The 21,234-nt window shown below is 34.8% G+C and overlaps 1 protein-coding gene and 1 long non-coding RNA gene across 4 annotated transcripts in view; both read left to right on the top strand.

The window, feature by feature from the left end:
- LOC131432375 (integrator complex subunit 3 homolog) overlaps positions 1 to 21,234 on the top strand; it is an 821,606-nt gene that overhangs the window by 528,318 nt on the left and 272,054 nt on the right. The gene's annotated exons all lie outside the window — the stretch shown is intronic.
- Positions 18,602 to 20,355, top strand: LOC131432383 (uncharacterized). The gene is made up of 3 exons (XR_009229851.1): positions 18,602 to 19,285; positions 19,349 to 19,582; positions 19,636 to 20,355. It is a non-coding gene; the product is annotated as an uncharacterized LOC131432383 (long non-coding RNA).

Genomic DNA, 21,234 nt, shown 5'->3' with positions numbered 1-21,234 from the left:
GTAGAGGCAATGGTTCAGATTGTACTCGTTTAGAAATCATGTCGTTGATAAAATAAAGCATTGTAGCTTTCCGACGTTCTTCGATTGTTTATGAGCGTACAACGCGCCTTATACGATGGAAGAAGAAATGTAGTCCAGTTTAGTCTACGATGCGCATACAGAAGAAATTGTTTTTGGACAGATTTTACTGTGTAAGGATCCTGCAAATTATGACTGAAACGTTTATAGAATCCTAACATACTATTTACTTTATTGACAATTGTATTATAATGCTCAACGAAAGTAAGTTTCTCGCTGTCCTACTGAAAGCCAAACTTATTTGAAAATCTCGTCTGGATCAACGAAACCTCCAGATTATCCAGTAAGATGTTGAAGTTAAAAACTGTCATAATTTTGCATTAAACCACTACATGTGTTTCTAAAACAAGAAGCATTATCTTGTGCATACCGCCTTAAGGTTACAGGCAAGGATGGCTTTTGTCGTATCAAAGAACGCTCTTCAGCAAATCTTCACACGATTTAATTAGTACCATCGAAGAGAGACAGACATCATCGGAGCAACAAAAAAACGGTATTATTCATTTAACGTAGAATGAATACCAGTGCGAGAGCGAATTTCTCTCGATGACCCGTCTGAATCACGAATTACCACACTGCTGTGGGGATTCTCTCTGAAGCAACAAACGGCCGTTTATTCTCGTTTCGCGATCCGATTTGCACGCATCCGATTCTATACGGGCAGTTGATAATTGCGATAGAATTATTTTACTATTGCCGCTTATTCTAACTATGTGCATATACCCTTTGTATAAGTTGTGTCTATGAAAATGTATGTGAATGCTCCACACAAGGGTTTTGAAATATTGCAACCTAGTATGAGAATCATCAAGTCCAGTTGCATCTCGTCCTCATGTGCACCTCGCGCACTGCACAACCGGACAAATTAAAGGAATGAACTGCGTTCCCAACCCCATTAAAATTCAATTATTTTATTGGAATCTTTATTTATTCGATGAAACCAGGTTGGGTCACACCGAAATTGCGTGTATTTGCACGCATCTCATATACGTCAGACATAAAATTTCAAGTATCTGTTGTCGCTGTGTTAGTGTCTTTTCCGTGCACATGAGCTACTACACAGATTCAAGAAGAAAAAAGATTACTCAGTTCAGCTCTGAGATTTGTTTGCTTAATTAAAAAATCCCATCCGAAAATATATCGTTATCTCATTGTATCGAAAAACACAAGCGAATCTCCATTCCTCAATCTTTAGTTTTCACTGACAACGAACTATTACATCTACTATCATACCACATAAGCAGTGCACAACTAGTCAATTTTGTCACAAGACGCCACTGATCAAGTCGATTCGATTTTCTCCGATAATTGTCAATTCGCGATTCTCTCTTGGTAAATTCCGCACAGCACCGATCATTATCAAACTGTAATTTTTTTAAGGGCCGTGAAATACTCAGAGTATGAAGTGGAGCAAAGAAATGTAGAAAAATTCTCTCACGGTTCATGCTTCGAAAGATACGAGTTCTTCTAGCATCTTCTACCGGATCGAAAATGTTGTATACAATATATAAAAATATCGAGCAGCTTCTGTCAAATTATCGGCAATCACCAACACTGGTTACAGCGCTTTATAGCAGTAACCCTATACACTACGGTACTAGTCATCTTCGTAAGGAATGGTTGTCTGGTTATTTGGAACGACAACTTGATGAATACATATTTTGTTATACGGACGGTTCTCTGTTGAATGGTCATGTTGGTGCTGCTGCTAGTGTCTTCTGTAGTGAAATGAGGCAAGAGCAGTCTCATTCACTTGGTGAAATCTGTGGTAAACGAATTTATTTTTGTTCTGACAGTCCGGCAGCTCTAAAGGCACTCAGTTGGATCAAGTGATCGCATGTTGAGCTCAAATTGAAGACCTCAACATTTCAAATGCTGTTTACTTCTTATGGGTATCCGGCCATTCTGGTATTACTGGAAATGAATGGGCAGATGAGTTGGCTAGAGCTGGTGCAACGAATGATTTCGTTGGTCCTGAATCAGCATTATCAGCATTTACTATTGAGTGTGCTAAGTATCGTTCGTGTAATTTGAGGAAATGCGATTACGGTACTTCATATCATTTAATATGTAACACTTTTCAAGCCATTGCTTCGCTTGAACGGTATTTTTCCCATTAAGAAGCCGTGTAAAATCAAAACACGAAATTGGTTTTGATCTATTGTTTTTAAAATAACAAAAGTAGCGTCACTCTTAGCAAAATAACTCACAAACAAATGAATAAAAGAATATCATGAAATTTCAACAGCTGTCTTTTAAAGGTTAGTACTGAAAAAAGGTGACTGTAATAAAACTAGCGCCATCTGTGTGTTAGGCCCGGAATTTTACAGCCCATGCGTCAAACAATATGTTCTTCTACACTCAATATTTTCAGTTTCTTGCTATTTTCTCAAGAAGAAAAAAAAGTTACGATGGTTTCTTTGATGCTGTACATTATTTCTGCGATTTGGTGTCAATTTTTCTTTTATTTGTTTCCTGGACATAGATTGATTTTTTGGCAGACTTCGTTATAAATGCGCATCATTTGATTTACAGGATTATTTTTGGCATCATTTGTTTTATATTTATTTTCCGAGAAATTTTTACGACTTCTGAGTTGGTGGCTGGGAGCAGGCTTATCAAATGTTCAAAGTACTGATGAAATAAAAAATGAAATAAAAGAATTGCTTGGTTTTGCCCCTTCCCAAGTAATACTTATGAAAAAAAGAGCGAATGGTACTTCTAAACCACGCTCTGGAATGTCCCATGAACTTTACCTAATACACTTCAATCGAAGCAATGTAAACAATTTGAAAACTTTAGAAAAAGTACGTTTTATTTCCCACATTAGAATCCATTGGAAACATTAAAAACGGCATAATCGTATTGCAAACTTAACGCAATGTCGTCGTTGCCAAGGCTTCGGCCATGGAACCGAAAAGAAAGACGTTTGTCCAATGAATGAAACCACTGATGAATTTTCATGTTCAAACCTCGATGGAAATCATAAATCCAATTATTTGAAATGTCCTGTCAGGGAAAACAATTTAAACGCTCGTTCGCTTAGACAACAAGTCGAATCAACGACCTTAAATTTACAGAACATACCTGAAAATCAAAAAACCGTTACAAATGTCACGCCTAATTCTTCTAAGGCACTTATTTCTTCGAATTTAAAACAAAAAACAGGTACGCCTTCCAATTCGTCTTCTAACGAAAACAATTTATTGACAGGTAGATCGACCTCGTCATCATCTTCTTCTAATGTCAGTTATGCTAGTATAACATCGCCATATCATCTTCTTCTAATGGCAGTTCTAATATGGCAGTCTACCTACAAATATTCCTTCAATGCCATTCGCTTCTTTAAATGAAATTGATTTAGGCGATATAACTGAAAATAAAATGATCTACCTACAAGATCAACTTTTTCAAATGATCATCCGAATGAATTCGACTTCATCACTTTTTGAAGCATTTCAAATCGGATTGCAAATAATATTATAATGAATTTAAAATTTAACAGTGATGTTCAATAATTATTTCAATATTTTAAATTAGAATGCTCGATCTTTGAAATCGAGTGAAGAATGAATTTTATAATTTTCTCAAAGTTCACAAAATTCATATTACCACACGGAAAGACCGATATCAGCATTTTGGCGAAAAAATTAGTTGATTTTCTGATTTTAGTTAGTTATTTTTTGAGACAACTAAAAAAATCTTACTTTTGCTAATTTAGATTTTTTAATTCTAATTTCCTTGATAATAATAAAATATTTATTGAAATGGCTATTTTTTTAGTTGAATTCACCAATTGTCATTTCTTAGCTAAGGCACACTTCATATCCATTCAACTAATTTTTTAGTTGAATTAGAGAAAAAACGTTGTTTTCAACCAACATAAATGGTTGAATTGGTTTCTGCAATTTGCAGCTATATGGCGCTCTGTCGCCGAAATAACGCTAACACCGTAATGACTACTAGCCACTAGATGGCACACTACTACCGAAAAAAATTTCAGTCGCGGTTGTCTTTTCTATATTGGCAGGTATAAATACGATGTTGTATTGGAGAAAAAGACATTAGCGAAACATAAACTTCTTTTTGAACATTTTTCTTCTAAATCGCTGTTTTCTTCATTCGACTTCGCGAAATCGACTCTCTCACTGAAAACTTTGAAAATAAAAACCGAATACAAGTAGTACATCGAACGGCGTGGCCCGGAAGGTTGGAAGATACAAAAAACATCATTTGACATGTACAATTAGAGTGCAACATTCGAAACTCAATACACTGTTCCGCGTAAAAACATTATTACGCACAATCGCTTCAAATGCGCACAAATTCTGAATAAATACACTTTCCACTAACAGTTTACGTAATTTTTACATACCGGTTTAGAAATTTATATATGGATATATCGTAACGCATGCGTAAAACATCTAAACAATTTGCAAACAGTTTCAACAAGACTGTCCCTTTTAGCTTTTTAATGGATTGTTTTGTTTTGACACTTCTCATGAATTTTGTGGCTAATAAACTGGTGATAGATAAATAGAAACAAATTTTCTGATTTTAAAAACAAAATTAGTTGTCAATGAGAATTTCGTGTTGGATTGAGATATTGCTGGTTTGTGTCCAGAATATTCGCCAACTAAACACATTCTCTAGAAATAAAAGTTTTTTTCAGCCAATAAATTCTCAATTTAAACTAATTTTATAGTTATTTTGGAAATTTTGTTGTTAAAATCAACTAATTCAAAAACAGTAATACGAATTAGGCGCAGAGCTAATTTCGGTCGTTCCGTGCATTGTGACAGAAACTTTTCTCAAACCAAATGTCAAATTGAAAGTAATCCACATTATGTGGTTCATCGATTTGACAGGTTTAAATTTCTATAAAGGCGATCTGCAAAAACTCACAAGATATCAATCGAAATTTTTCGTAATAGGGGATTTAAATGCTAAGCATGTCCAGTGGAATAGGCAAAATAACAGTAATGGTAAAATACTTCATAATCAACTCTCAGCTGGTTACTTCACAGTTCTTCATCCCAGTAATCCGACTTGTTTCTCTTCCGAGAAAAACCCGTCTACAATTGATCTGGTTCTAACAGATTAAAGTCACATTTGTAGTGAACCGATTACACATGCTGACTTTGACTCAGATCATCTTCCTGTAACTTTCAGACTTTCCAACGAAGCTATAATTAATCCAATTAGTTCTATATTCAACTATCATAGAACTGATTGGTTGGATTACAGATCTCACATTGAAAATCATGTGGATCATTAAACTATTTTAGAAAATTCTGCGGACATCGACACAGCAATTGATAATTTGAATCATTACATTATCGAAGCAAGAAATCTTTCAGTTCCCAAAGCTCAAGCTAAATTAAATTCTCCTATCATCGATGACAATCTTCAACTGCTCATTCGGTTGAAGAATGTTCGTCGACGACAATATCAACGTTCTCGTGATCGTGCTATGAAAAACATAGTTAAGGATTTACAAAAAAAAAAATTAAACATAGATTTATTCTTTTGCGAAATGAAAATTTCGCTAAAGAAGTTGAACAAATTAAATCATATTGTAAACCTTTCTGGAAACTTTCTAAGAAACCTCAGAAACCAATTCCTGCTCTCAAGGGAGGAAATCCAATACTTCTTACAAATGGCGAAAAAGCTCAAAAACTTGCTCAGCAGTTCGAGAGTGTCCACAATTTTAATTTGAACGTTGTGAGTCCTATTGAAAATGAAGTCTCACTGAAATATGAGCATATTTCAACCCAAATGTTATCACAAGTTGACATTATTGAGACGAATTTTTATGAAATTAATTCAATGATTGGGAAACTTACAAACATGAAGGCCCCTGGTAATGATGGAATTTTTAATATTCTTATTAAAAATCTTCCCGATGTTGCCTTGAGACTCCTGGTTAAAATTTTCAACAAGTGTTTTTCATTAGCATACTTCCCAAACAGATGGAAAAACGCTAAAGTAATTCCTATCCTCAAACCTGATAAAAACCCAGCAGAAACATCAAGTTATCGACCAATTAGCTTACTTTCTTCTATCAGTAAACTTTTTAAAAAATTATCTTTTTTCCATAAATACGTTTATTTCTTAAGGCAATTTACATAAGTTTTTTTCGCCATATCATCACTTTTACATAGAAATCTTAACCTAATATAATACTAATATAGTCACAGCGATTTGAGTTTAATAAAACATATTCCTCTTTTTTTTAATATCTTTTTAGCTATTTCGTTATTTATTATTAAATCTATTTAAGAACATTATTTGAACCAAGCGATTAACTGCTATAAATTGTAAAATAAGCTGAAATTTTTATGCATTTTGTTGTTGATTTCGTATCCTATTTTGAGTTTGTTTGTATCGGCACATCATTTTTATTAAAATTTTGCTATTGGATGAACTAATGGACGCAGTAGGAGTCAGAACTAACCCTCAAAAGGGTCAATTATTAAATTGAAACCTCAATTGTCTTTATGAAATGATAAAGAAGTTTCATGTGAGAAAGGTCACGACAAGCAGGAATGTCTCGAAATGGGACATTGGATAGTCTACCTTGGGTACGCAAGGAATTTATTAGTTGAGATCTGACATCACAATACTCCACGCATGTCCAAACGACATGATCAATATCGCGATAACCTTCGCCACAAGCACAATGATTAGTCTCGGAAAGTCCAATTCGAAGAAGGTGTGCATCTAACGTGTAGTGATTGGACATGAGTCTGGACATTACACGAATGAAATCCTTACTCACATCCAGTCCCTTGAACCATGCCTTTGTCGATATTTTAGGAATAATTGAGTGCATCCACCGACCCAGATCATCTCTATCCCAAGAAGCTTGCCAGCTGCAATAGCACCACTATCGGCTATTTCATTGCCTGGAATGGAGCAATGAGTCGGGACCCAAACTATTGTGATTTGATAATTATTATTCAATATGTCGTTCAGACACTGTTTTATTTTGCCCAAGAAAAACGGTTCATTTTTGGCAGCAGCGTTCGAGCGAATGGCTTCAATTGCACTCAGACTATCTGTGAAGAGGAAACAATGGTTTGGTGATAATGTGACGATTACATTCAAGCTATAATGAACTGCTGCTGACTCTGCTATATAAACAGATGCAGGTTCTTGAAGCTTGAGTGAGGCCGAAACATTATTGTTGAACATACCAAACCCTGTCGCTTCTTCAAATCGCGATCCGTCCATGTAAAACATTTTCTCAGAGTAAATATGCCTGAACTTACTTGAAAATATTTTTTGGATTTCCATATAGCGTAGGTGATCCGGGATTCCACGCACTTCGCGCTGGATGTGTCGAAAAATAAAGTTGAGTCAGGGACATTTAGGAGGCTGACACGGATAGGAATATATCTTGAAGGGTTGATTTCCTGTGAAATATGGTTAAAATATACTGACATGAAACTTGTTTGAGATTGAAGCTCAACTAGCCTTTCGAAGTTATTAATAACTAGGGGATTCAGTACTTCGCATCTTATTAGCAGTCGCGACGAAAGCTCCCAAAAACTATCCTTCTATGGAAGAACTCCCGCCAGAACTTCAAGACTCATTGTATGTGTCGAATGCATGCAGCCTAAAGCAATTCGCAAACAACGATACTGAATTCGCTCCAGTTTGATAATATGTGAAATTGCAGCGGAACGAAAGCAAACGCATCCATATTCCATCACTGAAAGTATCGTTGTCTGATACAATTTTATTAGATCTTGCGGATGAGCACCCTACCAAGACCGAAAGAAAATTTACTCTTTGTTGGCATTTTGTTATCAGAAACCTTATGTGTCCTCCCCACGTGCATTTGGAATCAAACCACACCCCGGATATTTGAAAGGCAAAACCTGTTGGATCATTCTTTCCATCATATGAAGCTGAAGTTGCGCGGGATCATGCTTTCTTGAAAAGACGACCAGCTCTGTTTTCTCCGCAGAGAATTCGATACCCAGATGAACAGCCCAAACGGACAATTTATCTAAAGTAATGGTTTTTGCAGATCAATAGCTTGGGATCCAAGAACTGAAACCACGCCATCATCTGCCAATTGTCTTAGTGTACATGGGGTTACGAGACAGCTGTCAATGTCGTTTACATAGAAATTATACAGGAGCGGACTGAGGCATGAGCCTTGCGGGAGACCCATGTAGCTGATTCTGAATGTTGCCCAAGTGTCGAGACGTCGAAGAATAATTTTTTCGAACAATTTTCTGATGCAGGACAACATTGCGACGGGTCTATATGAGTTGTGATTGGAAGCTGGTTTCCCCGGCTTTTGAATGGCGATAACTTTCACTTGTCTCCAGTCAGGTGGAACAATATTTTGCTCAAGAAACTTGTTGAATAATTCCAACAAACGTCTTTTTGCGAGGTCGAGCAGATTCTTCACCAAGTTGAATTTAATTCTGTCCAACCCAGGAGCGTTATTGTTACAAAACATGAGTGCTATGGAAAATTCCATCATTGAAAAGGGGCTATCAATGGAATCATCTTTTGAAGAAGACTCCCTAATAATGCTATGCGTAGGAACAGAATCTGGACATACTTTCCTCGCAAAATCAAATATCCATCGATTCGAGTACTCCTCACTCTCATTTCCTACATTACGATTCCTCATTCGTCTGGCCGTATTCCAAAGAGTGCTCATTGAGGTTTTTCTTGACAAACCTTCCACAAAATGTCTCCAATAGCTGCATTTCTTGACCCGAAGTATGCTCTTGTACTTGGTTTCTAAAACCAAGAATTTATCTAAATTCTGAAGAGTTCCTCCTCCTCGTTTTAAAAACGTCTTGAAAGCATTTTGTTTCGCGTGTTTAGCATCTGAGCACTCTTTGTCCCACCAAGGATTTGGAGGTCTTCTGTTAGACGATGGACCAAGAAATCGTTTGGTTTGTGCTTGTTCAGCAGCCTCCAATATCGAACAAACGAGGAAGTCATATTCTTAAAGTGGGGGGAGCTCTTCCATGGAATTTAAAATACTTGACATATTACATTGGAATTTAATCCAGTCAATATATTTTGTCAAATCATATGGAATATTAACTGAATTAGCAATACATTTGTTACTGCTAATTGAGATGATGATTGGTAAATGATCGCTACCGTGTAAATCAGGAAATACTTTCCAGGTGCAATCTAATCGAATTGAAGTCGAGCAAAGAGATAAATCTATAGCACTTGGACGTGCAAGAGGTCTTGGAATCCGTGTCATGCTACCCATATTTAATACTGTCATGTTGAAATTGTCGCAAATATTATATATTAAAGATGATCTGCTATCATTGTAAACGGAACCCCACATCATTCCGTGCGAATTGAAATCTCCTAAAATCAAACGTGGAGCAGGAAGGGCTTCGAAAATTTAATTAAGCTGTCGCTGTCCAACTGGAGCTCTTTGAGGAATATATACCGAAGCAATGCAAATGTCCTTTCCTTTAATGTTTATTTGACAAGCAACAACTTCTATACTAGAAGTCGAAGGAATGTTTAATCTATAAAAGGAATAATATTTCTTAATTCCTAAAAGCACTCCACCATACGGAGAGTCTCTATCGAGACGTATAATGTTAAAGTCATTAAAATTTAAGGCTATGTTTGATGTAAGCCATGTTTCGCACAAAGCAAATACATCACATTTTTGGCTATGCAACAAAACTTTAAATGAATCAAGTTTTGGCATGATGCTTCGACAATTCCACTGCAGAACAGTGATTGAATCATTTGCGGCGGATGATAAATCATCCATCAAATGATACAAAACCTGAAAGAACTGGCCATTGAGCTGATAACTGTTTCAAAAGAGTTCTAGCTATTGGAAGGAATGCCGTTATGATAGTCTTTAGAGGTTCAGAAATATTGAATGCTGCGAAAATCCATTCTACAATTTCCGAAAACTTCAGTAATCCTGATGGTGGCTGTGAAATGAACCCCCTTGGATTATTGTCTTTTCTTGTGCTAGTTCCTGGATTGGTTTGTGAATTGGACAAACCAGGAGGCACAGTTTTTGGTTTTAAATTTGTCTTTTTAGATTTAACACGGGGATCTTTTTTGAAGGTGTAATTTTAGGTGTCTTTTTTGGTATTTTCTGGTTTGATAATCTCCTCTTAACAGACCCTTGAGGAGTGACAAACGAGGTATCTTCACTATTTCCGTCAGAGTCAGATTCCTCTGGTTCCGCCAGATTTGAAAAACCGTTTTCGGATTCCAAAGGTGGGACATAAATGATAGTTTTGAGCATTTCCGCATAACGGATCGGCTGAAAAGTTCGTATCTTTTCTATGAGAGGGCGCCACTAGAATTAAATCCATACTATTTTCAGTTAGAACCAACCTTCAAAAGATACGTGTATAAATTTGACAGCTGTCTGATTATTAGTTTGTGAGATATTGCATTTTGAGTGAAGCTACTTTTGTTATTGTGAAAAAAATGGAAAAAAAAGAATTTCGTGTGTTGATGAAACACTACTTTTTGATTAAAAAATTGTACCGCCGATACCAAAAAATGGCTTGATGAGTGTTATCCAGACTCTGCACCGGGCGAAGCAACAATTCGTAAGTGGTTTGCAAAATTTCGTACTGGTCATATGAGCACCGAAGACGATGAACGCAGTGGACGTCCAAAAGAGGCTGTTACCGATGAAAACGTGAAAAAAATCCACAAAATGATTTTCAATGACCGTAAAGTGAAGTTAATCGAAATAGCTGACACCCTAAAGATATCAAAGGAACGCGTTGGACATATTATTCACGAATATTTGGATATGAGAAAGCTTTGTGCAAAATGGGTGCCGCGTGAGCTCACAATCGATCAAAAACAACAACGAATTGATGATTCTGAGCAGTGTTTGGAGCTGTTATATCGAAATAAAACCGATTTTTTTCGTCGATATATAACAATGGACGAAAAATGGCTCCATCACTTCACTTCGGAGTCCAATTGACAGTCAGCTGAGTGGACTGCACGCGATGAACGGAACCCAAAGCGTGGAAAGACTCAACAATCGGCCGGTAAGGTTATGGCGTCTGTATTTTGGGATTCGCATGGTATAATTTTCATCGACTACCTTGAAAAGGGAAAAACCATCAACAGTGACTATTATATAGCGTTATTAGAGCGTTTGAAGGATGAAATTTCAAAAAAACGGCCTCATTTGAAGAAGAAAAAAGTTTTGTTTCATCAAGACAATGCACCGTGTCACAAGTCGATGAAAAACATGCTGAAATTGAACGAATTGTTCTTCGAATTGCTCCCTCATCCACCGTATTCTCTAGATTTGGCCCCCAGTGACTTTTTCCTGTTCTCAGACCTCAAGAGAATGCTCGCTGGTAAAAAAATTAGAAGTAATGAAGAGGTAATCGCTGAAACTGAGGCCTATTTTGAGGCAAAGGACAAATCGTACTAAAAAAATTGTATCGAAAAGTTGGAAGATCGCTATAATCGCTGTATCGCCTCTGATGGCAATTATGTTGAATAATAAAAACGAATTTTGGCAAAAAAAATGTGTGTTTCTATTAAACGATACGAACTTTTCAGCCGAACTGTTATCTGCGCTTAGACCGTGCTTTTAAAGGAAACTTCATTTTGTCCTTACGCAATTTAAATGCAGCGCATACTGAAAGATCATCATGAGGACTTTCCCCACAATAAACACATTTTTCAATATCTTTATCACAAAGATTGTCCTTATGAGGCCCTTGACATTTTGTACATTTCGACTTATTACTACAGTAAGTAGCTGTGTGGCCAAATTTTTTGCAGTTCGTGCAATTCATAACATTTGGTATGAAAAGCCGAACAGGAAGGCGAACTCTATTGATGTGGACATGGCTAGGCAAGGCAGATCCAGCGAATGTTAATCGATACGAATCTGAAGGTCGATAAGTTTTGTTTCCTTCTTCGAAAGATGCTGAGTACAATTGCTTGCACTCGAGTATCCTTACTCCCTCAAGCATAGAGTTTTTAAAACGTCCAACTCCATGCTCAAGCAACTCTTTAACCGAAAGACCCGCTTCGGTGATAACACCGTCTATTTCAACGTCTTTCGAAGGAATATATACGCGATATTCGCGGGTAAATAATGCTTTAAGGAATCGACTACAACGCGGATCTTGTCTTTATGGACTCTTACTATCTCCTTGGTAGCGGGAAATCGTGATGTCAATTCTTTAGATATATAAAATAAATTTAATGCCTTCATTTTACGCCGAAAATATACTATCCATGGGCCCGGAGAAGTTTCATTGTAAAACTTAGTTCTCTGCGAGTTAGGAACCGTTAAATTTTCGCCTGGTGGCAGAGATGGATCTCCTGGATTCTCATCCATTAGATCATCCATCACATAAATATGTTTAAATAATTGATCTCAACTGAGTTATATAAACGAAAATATTCTTTGAGTGAAATAAAATAAAATTATAGATCTACCTGTTAGTCGCTTTCTGCTTTCCACAGGTACTCGGCATGAAGCTCGCTCCAACTATTTTAAATTTGCTGTCTTCTATCTCCGTTGCTCTGCCGTAGTGGTCTTCGCTGAGCTTGGTCTGTACGCTGCCTGTACCTGGCCTTAGATACAGCGTTGCTCTTGTTGACGATTAAGTGTGATGCTTCTTGTGTAGCACCACACAATAATGCTTCGTTTTGTCCACCGCAACCGGTACTGTACACCACACGAACTGATACCTGGTGGTTGTCACTGCGGCTTTGCGCTGATGCGCCCTAGCATATTGGCTGTACACCAGCTTTTGCTGCGTTTGCAATAGGCGCAGGCGGGTTTAGTTTACCTGCAGCTAAAGTTGCCTTGACTTGGTGATAGCCGTTAACTCACAAGCCAGTAACACAACCTGTCTGCTTGAACGCTTTTTACTGAATGAAAAAAAAATAATAAAAAAAATTATCTTGTTGATGTTGATATTTTTTACCAGAGCAGTTTGGATTTCGTCATGAACATTCAACTCATCAACTTGTCAGAGTAACGAACATGATAAAATCGAATAAATCTTCAGGGTTATCCACTGGAGTTGCTCTTCTAGACATAGAAAAAGCATTCTACAGTGTTTGGCACAAAGGTTTAATAGTAAAAATGTCTGATTTCCAGTTTCCTATTTATTTGAGCAAAATGATTAAAAATTATTTAATTATTCGTAAGCTATCAGAATTGTAAATCTGAATTGCTACCCGTACGAGCCGGTGTTCTGCAGGGTTCGAGCGTAGCTCCACTCTTGTATAATATTTTCACTTCTGATCTTCCAAATCTAGCCTTTGGTTGTCAGAAATCGCTATTCTTTGACGACACAAGTCTGTTAGCCACAGGTAGAAATCTAAGAGTGATCTGCAGTCGCCTACAAAGAAGTTCAAATATTTTCAGTGATTATCTGCAGTGCTTGGAAAACGAATGAACCGAATTAGAGTGAATATCCTTCATACGCTTCTTGGTTCATGAATGTACTAGCAACTGAACCATTCATCATCCACTTCTGGTCCGATGGATATGGTTCACATTTGTTTGTGTTTGTGAATTAACGCACTACTGAACGTGGAAGGTGAGCGTATAGAAGTGGTATTAGTTGCTCATTCTCTTCCACATTACAAGTCGAAGCTACGAGCGAATATCGTTCGTTCTGCATCGTAAGCAGCCACAGCTTGGAGAACGAATGAACCTCAATATGAAAAGCTCTTTTTTGTTTCCCTTTCACATTCGGTGTATATTGATCAAACTTCGCTCGCATTCGCACTTTTGTTTGAGCTTTAATAGTGTCAGGATTGTTGTGATGGCTATGTCTACAAAAGGAAAAAATCGTTCCTCAAAGGGACCAACATTGAAGCAAAAAGTGCTAAGTATGATAAAAGAAGAAAATGGTTTTTTTATTGTGATGCTGAAAAAATGTGTACTTATAAACAACGCTCAATCAACCAACACAATTTTGCACGCCATTTTAAGGCGATTCGTCCAAATATTCACAATATTTTGCAATTAAGTGATAAAACCCCGGAAGACGAAGAATCCACAAGTCGTGCGAAAAATATTTTTAGCAAAGCCGAAGATATTGCACTTGTCCGAGTATCTAAGCAAAGAGTTCTGGGAGGAGTCATTAAATTAGTAACGAAGCATAGTTTGCCCTTCAATGCTGTCAATTAGGATGGGATTCATGAATTGATAGATCACCAATTGGCTCCTTTCCAAATTAAATTAAACAATAAAAATATTGGTGGTTATATGAATGTTTGCGAACAACGTTATAAAAGAAGAAATAAAAAATGAAATAATATCCGTTAAATTCGATACCACAACAAAATTATATCGGAGTGTGTTGGGCTTAAACGCTATATCATAAACATAATGTGTTGATGAAACGAAGTCGATATGGCATTATGTATATAACCGATGTTATTTTTTCTTTTACATACGAACTTACACATACGTATATATATATATATATATATATATATATATATATATATATATATATATATATATATATATATATATATATATATATATATATATATATATATATATATATATATATATATATATATATATATATATATATATATATATATATATATAAAGATGTTTTTGAAAAATATCCCTATGCAAGTTTTGAGCTCAATCGTTCTGAAATTTCCGAAATACAAACCTTTTTTTTATGCCAAAGTCTTAGAATTACACGAAATGTCGAGGTACAACCAGATCTGGACGTTTTAAGCAATTCTAAGGCCTTCGGCAAAATATTTTTTTTTTAGATTATGGAAAATTTAAAATTTCTCAGTAGATTCTTACAAAAAAAAATATTTTAAATGATACCAGATCTCGACGTTTCATACAATTCTTAAATATTTGTCATTAAAAAATTTACGTTTTTGTATTTTTTCAAACATCAAACATAGTAAAACTAACGAAGAGAATATTTGGTGTTATTACATATTATAATTGCTGACCCGTTGAACTTCGTCTCGCCCAAACATTATTTGTTCGAATTTATGTTTTCAGATAGCTGAATTGTCCAACGACGAAGTGGTTAACGTTTCTCTCTAATATTTTTCTGATTCCTTGACCTACAATCAACGAAGTTCGACACACATTCGCTTTAGCTCAAAAAAGATATATCACCCAATATTATATTCAATATTATCTGCTTCATTCTCATCGTCATCATCTTCAGAATTATCTTCGATTTGTTTCAATGATTCGTCAAGAAAATGAGTTAAATCTTCTTTCTGCAATTCTTTTAGTAACTGTCCCGTTGGCACTACATTCCTTGCGTTATCCACAGTAACACTATATATTTGCCAAGATTGAATGCCAAATTGTTCACAAACTTCTTCAATCTTTTTGGTTAAATTGACTGCAGAGTGTTTTTCATGAAGTTCTACCATACCTATAAAAATTATGTAATCTTTGTTAAATGATACGCTGAACCAGAATCGAGACAATAATAACATGTGAATAACGTAGACATCATTTGCGCAATTCTGGTATTGTTTTTCATAGATGAGCAATGATCATAGAACAATAACATATTTAGTTTTTAAAAACCACATTAGCATCGCTTCAAGACATGCTAGCACTTCAAGGCATGCTTACATTTCTCTGAGGCAGAAAAGCATCAAGTGTAATGGTTACTACCATTTCCAGTTTTGTTAAATTGGTTCAAAAAATCAATTTTTTCCAAAAATAACGGATGGACTTATTTAAATGATTCTTTTTTTGTTTGATCAATCCACCGGGTTCGTACATAAAACAAATTAGGAAAACTTGCCGGAAAAGTGGGAAAAATCAATAAAATTATTTTTCATGGACAATGGATTTTTTTTATCATCGTGAGCGCACACAATAAGTGGCAATTAGATATCAATGTTCAATATGGATTTATACTGCCATTTTATTTTTCATATTCTGAGAAGAATGTTCAAAGGTAAGATCAATATCAAATTAAAATTTAAGCGACGTCTCTCCAAGTAACCAAGGAAAATGTCCACTTTATTAGAGTACGCGTGGCACTTTATGGCCACTTGAACATACAGAACAAGTTCTAAGAAAACTTTCTCGCTGCTCAAAATCTGTGCAAAATGTTTCAAAATTTTTTTCTGTTGCGTCGGGTGAACAATCAAGTATGAGTAATTCCTTAAAAACGGCCTGTTCAGAAGGCTATGTATGCTTCTTAAGCTAAGTCTTTTTTACGAACTTTTGGTTACTTTGACTAAATACAAATTGTGAATATATCCTACTCAACCAAAAGAACAACTCTAGAAGAAAAAGTGAGCTTTTTAATCGATTACCGGAAGCAAGAATCACATACTAAAAGAGAAAATATCTATTATGTCGAATCCATTAGAGAAAGATCTCTGTTCAGTGCATTGACTCAAAGGATGAGATGACAATCTGTGCATTTGCTCAATTTTTGCTTAACAGAAGTATTTAATTTTGGGTGATATATCTTTTTTGAGCTAAAGCGAATGTGTGTCGAACTGTCGTTGGACAATTCTGCTATCTGAAAACATAAATTCGAACAAATAATGTTTGGGCGAGACGAAGTTCAACGGGTCAGCAATTATAATATGTAATAACACCAAATATTCTCTTCGTTAGTTTTACTATGTTTGATGTTTGAAAAAATACAAAAACGTAAATTTTTTAATGACAAATATTTAAGAATTGTATGAAACGTCGAGATCTGGTATCATTTAAAATATTTTTTTTGTAAGAATCTACTGAGAAATTTTAAATTTTCCATAATCTAAAAAAAAAATATTTTGCCGAAGGCCTTAGAATTGCTTAAAACGTCCAGATCTGGTTGTACCTCGACATTTCGTGTAATTCTAAGACGTTTGGCATAAAAAAAAAGGTTTGTATTTCGGAAATTTCAGAACGATTGAGCTCAAAACTTGCATAGGGATATTTTTCAAAAACATCTTTATATATATATATATATATATATATATATATATATATATATATATATATATATATATATATATATATATATATATATATATATATATATATATAAAGATGTTTTTGAAAAATATCCCTATGCAAGTTTTGAGCTCAATCGTTCTGAAATTTCCGAAATACAAACCTTTTTTTTATGCCAAACGTCTTAGAATTACACGAAATGTCGAGGTACAACCAGATCTGGACGTTTTAAGCAATTCTAAGGCCTTCGGCAAAATATTTTTTTTTTAGATTATGGAAAATTTAAAATTTCTCAGTAGATTCTTACAAAAAAAATATTTTAAATGATACCAGATCTCGACGTTTCATACAATTCTTAAATATTTGTCATTAAAAAATTTACGTTTTTGTATTTTTTCAAACATCAAACATAGTAAAACTAACGAAGAGAATATTTGGTGTTATTACATATTATAATTGCTGACCCGTTGAACTTCGTCTCGCCCAAACATTATTTGTTCGAATTTATGTTTTCAGATAGCAGAATTGTCCAACGACGAAGTGGTTAACGTTTCTCTCTAATATTTTTCTGATTCCTTGACCTACAATCAACGAAGTTCGACACACATTCGCTTTAGCTCAAAAAAGATATATCACCCAAAATTAAATACTTCTGTTAAGCAAAAATTGAGCAAATGCACAGATTGTCATCTCATCCTTTGAGTCAATGCACTGAACAGAGATCTTTCTCTAATGGATTCGACATAATAGATATTTTCTCTTTTAGTATGTGATTCTTGCTTCCGGTAATCGATTAAAAAGCTCACTTTTTCTTCTAGAGTTGTTCTTTTGGTTGAGTAGGATATATTCACAATTTGTATTTAGTCAAAGTAACCAAAAGTTCGTAAAAAAGACTTAGCTTAAGAAGCATACATAGCCTTCTGAACAGGCCGTTTTTAAGGAATTACTCATACTTGATTGTTCACCCGACGCAACAGAAAAAAATTTTGAAACATTTTGCACAGATTTTGAGCAGCGAGAAAGTTTTCTTAGAACTTGTTCTGTATGTTCAAGTGGCCATAAAGTGCCACGCGTACTCTAATAAAGTGGACATTTTCCTTGGTTACTTGGAGAGACGTCGCTTAAATTTTAATTTGATATTGATCTTACCTTTGAACATTCTTCTCAGAATATGAAATATAAAATGGCAGTATAAATCCATATTGAACATTGATATCTAATTGCCACTTATTGTGTGCGCTCACGATGATAAAAAAAATCCATTGTCCATGAAAAATAATTTTATTGATTTTTCCCACTTTTCCGGCAAGTTTTCCTAATTTGTTTTATGTACGAACCCGGTGGATTGATCAAACAAAAAAAGAATCATTTAAATAAGTCCATCCGTTATTTTTGGAAAAAATTGATTTTTTGAACCAATTTAACAAAACTGGAAATGGTAGTAACCATTACACTTGATGCTTTTCTGCCTCAGAGAAATGTAAGCATGCCTTGAAGTGCTAGCATGTCTTGAAGCGATGCTAATGTGGTTTTTAAAAACTAAATATGTTATTGTTCTATGATCATTGCTCATCTATGAAAAACAATACCAGAATTGCGCAAATGATGTCTACGTTATTCACATGTTATTATTGTCTCGATTCTGGTTCAGCGTATCATTTAACAAAGATTACATAATTTTTGTAGGTATGGTAGAACTTCATGAAAAACACTCTGCAGTCAATTTAACCAAAAAGATTGAAGAAGTTTGTGAACAATTTGGCATTCAATCTTGGCAAATATATAGTGTTACTGTGGATAACGCAAGGAATGTAGTGCCAACGGGACAGTTACTAAAAGAATTGCAGAAAGAAGATTTAACTCATTTTCTTGACGAATCATTGAAACAAATCGAAGATAATTCTGAAGATGATGACGATGAGAATGAAGCAGATAATATTAAAGCATTAGCTGATCGCCTCAGATTTCACGAGCTTGAGTGCATTAGATGCGGTACTCACACTTTTAACCTGGTTGTAACAGACAACATTATTGGCTCTCAAAATTAGGAAACTGCTGCAACTTTATTTAAAATAGTTGAAGTAGTGAAAGCATACCGGCTTTCTGAATTCAAACAGGCATTCGAAATACATCAACAAAAATATCCTCCGATTCCCAATGTAACCAGAAGGGGAACGTACTATGTACTAATGAAAGTATTAAAAGATGGACATCAGTTTTTCGAAAAGATGAGTCGAAATCATTCTAAGCTAGGTAATGATTTGATTAAGTACATAATTGTGCAAACATTTTAATTGGATTGTCGTCGTCCTTTAGACATGTCAACACATTGGGATTTCATAAATGAATTTAATGAAGCATTTTCATCTCTTCATGCGGCTACAGTTCGGGTTCAAAGCCTTGGTTGCACGCTAAGCCAATTTTATCTAGAAAAAACGGCAATCTACCATTTTCAACAATGCAGCCTATTAGGCCGCGCTATATATGGATCCAAGGTTCGTTTACAATGGATCAACTATATTTACAGCCAACGAAAAGGAGTCGATAATTGTAAGGACTTGTTTTGTGTATCACTGTAATTTTTATAAAGAAATGTTTTTCAGCAATATTTGATTGGAGTGTGGAACAAATTCGATCTTCGTTGTAATACATGTGATATGAATGTGAATAATCCTCATAAAAAATAACGTTGTTATACCGAAGAATTTAACATTGATACGTATATATCTACACTCTTAGAAAAACTGAAATTTACGCTTGCGTAAACTCAAGTATGCCGTAATTTCTTCAGAGAAGACACAATATTACATCTGCTAACATGTAGAAATAAACTTTGCGTCTGTATCGATGTAAGCTTCAGCTAAATTAACTGTGAAGTTAATGATATGACTTATTTTCACATGATTTAAATCGTGAAAGTAAGTGAATCGCGACGCTCCTTTTATGTGCATCTAGTAAGATGTAAACTTTTCTAAGTGTGTAGTAATTTTGGGGAAGGAAACGAAGTAACAAATACTTCTGAAAACGATATTGAAATTTTAATACGGAATATACAGTTTCAACAACGCCAATCCGCTTCTGATCTAAACTTCAAAGTCATTGACTATTATTTCAAGCTAAAAGTGATGGATTCTTGTCTTTGGGATATTGCAAAAATAGTATATTCGGCTGCGTTGACCCAAGTGTTCAGTAGAAAGAGACAATTCACATTTCTCGAACGTTTTTACCCCACATCGCCACACTATTGGGGAAGAGACATTGCAAAACATCATGCAGATAAAGCTCAATGAAGAGTTGATTTCGATCGGTCTATGTAATGCATTACAGACATCTGATAAATAAATTTCTGACTTATGTATAATTTGTTATGAATAAACGGATACTATGCGGATACTATTGCATACAAATCATTTCTTTGTGATATATATATATATATATATATATATATATATATATATATATATATATATATATATATATATATATATATATATATATATATATATATATATATATATATATATATATATATATATATATATATATATATATATATATATATATATATATATAATTAATTATAAAAATATTGGTGGTTATGTGAATGATTTGCGAATTTCAATCGACAATAATATAAAAGAAATAAACAATGAAATAATATCCCTTAAATTTGATACCACAACAAAACGATTTCGGAGTGTGTTGGGTTTAAACGCTCAATATCATAAACATAATGTGTTGGTGAAACGAACATCAGGTAAGTCGATATGGCATTATGTATATTAGAGATGGTCGGGTATAGAAATTCTTATACCCGAACTCGACCCGTACCCGAGTGATCAGCAAAAAAATTTACCCGTACCCGATAAAAAATTTAAAAAATTACCCGTACCCGACCCGTACCCGAAAAAAAATAAAAAATTTTACCCGTACCCGATTAAAAATTACCTGTACCCGTACCCGACCCGAATAAGTAGTAAAAATTTTACCAAAATTCAGCATGGAAAAAATAAAGTGTTTTAGATATCGAGCCGTATCAGGCTCTAGTTGGTCAGAAAAATACGTTAAAATGCTTGTTTACTTTTAAACATATAAATACACTGTGAAGCATGAATAATGTAATGTAACTTTTTTTTAAACATGCAAAAAAAAACAAACGGTTCATCCGAATTCAAAATTTATTTTTTCATAATAAAGTACAT

The sequence above is a fragment of the Malaya genurostris genome, chromosome 2 (assembly GCF_030247185.1).
Source record: "Malaya genurostris strain Urasoe2022 chromosome 2, Malgen_1.1, whole genome shotgun sequence".
Taxonomy (NCBI): Eukaryota; Metazoa; Arthropoda; class Insecta; order Diptera; family Culicidae; genus Malaya; species Malaya genurostris.
This window is presented reverse-complemented; position numbering and strand designations above follow the sequence as displayed.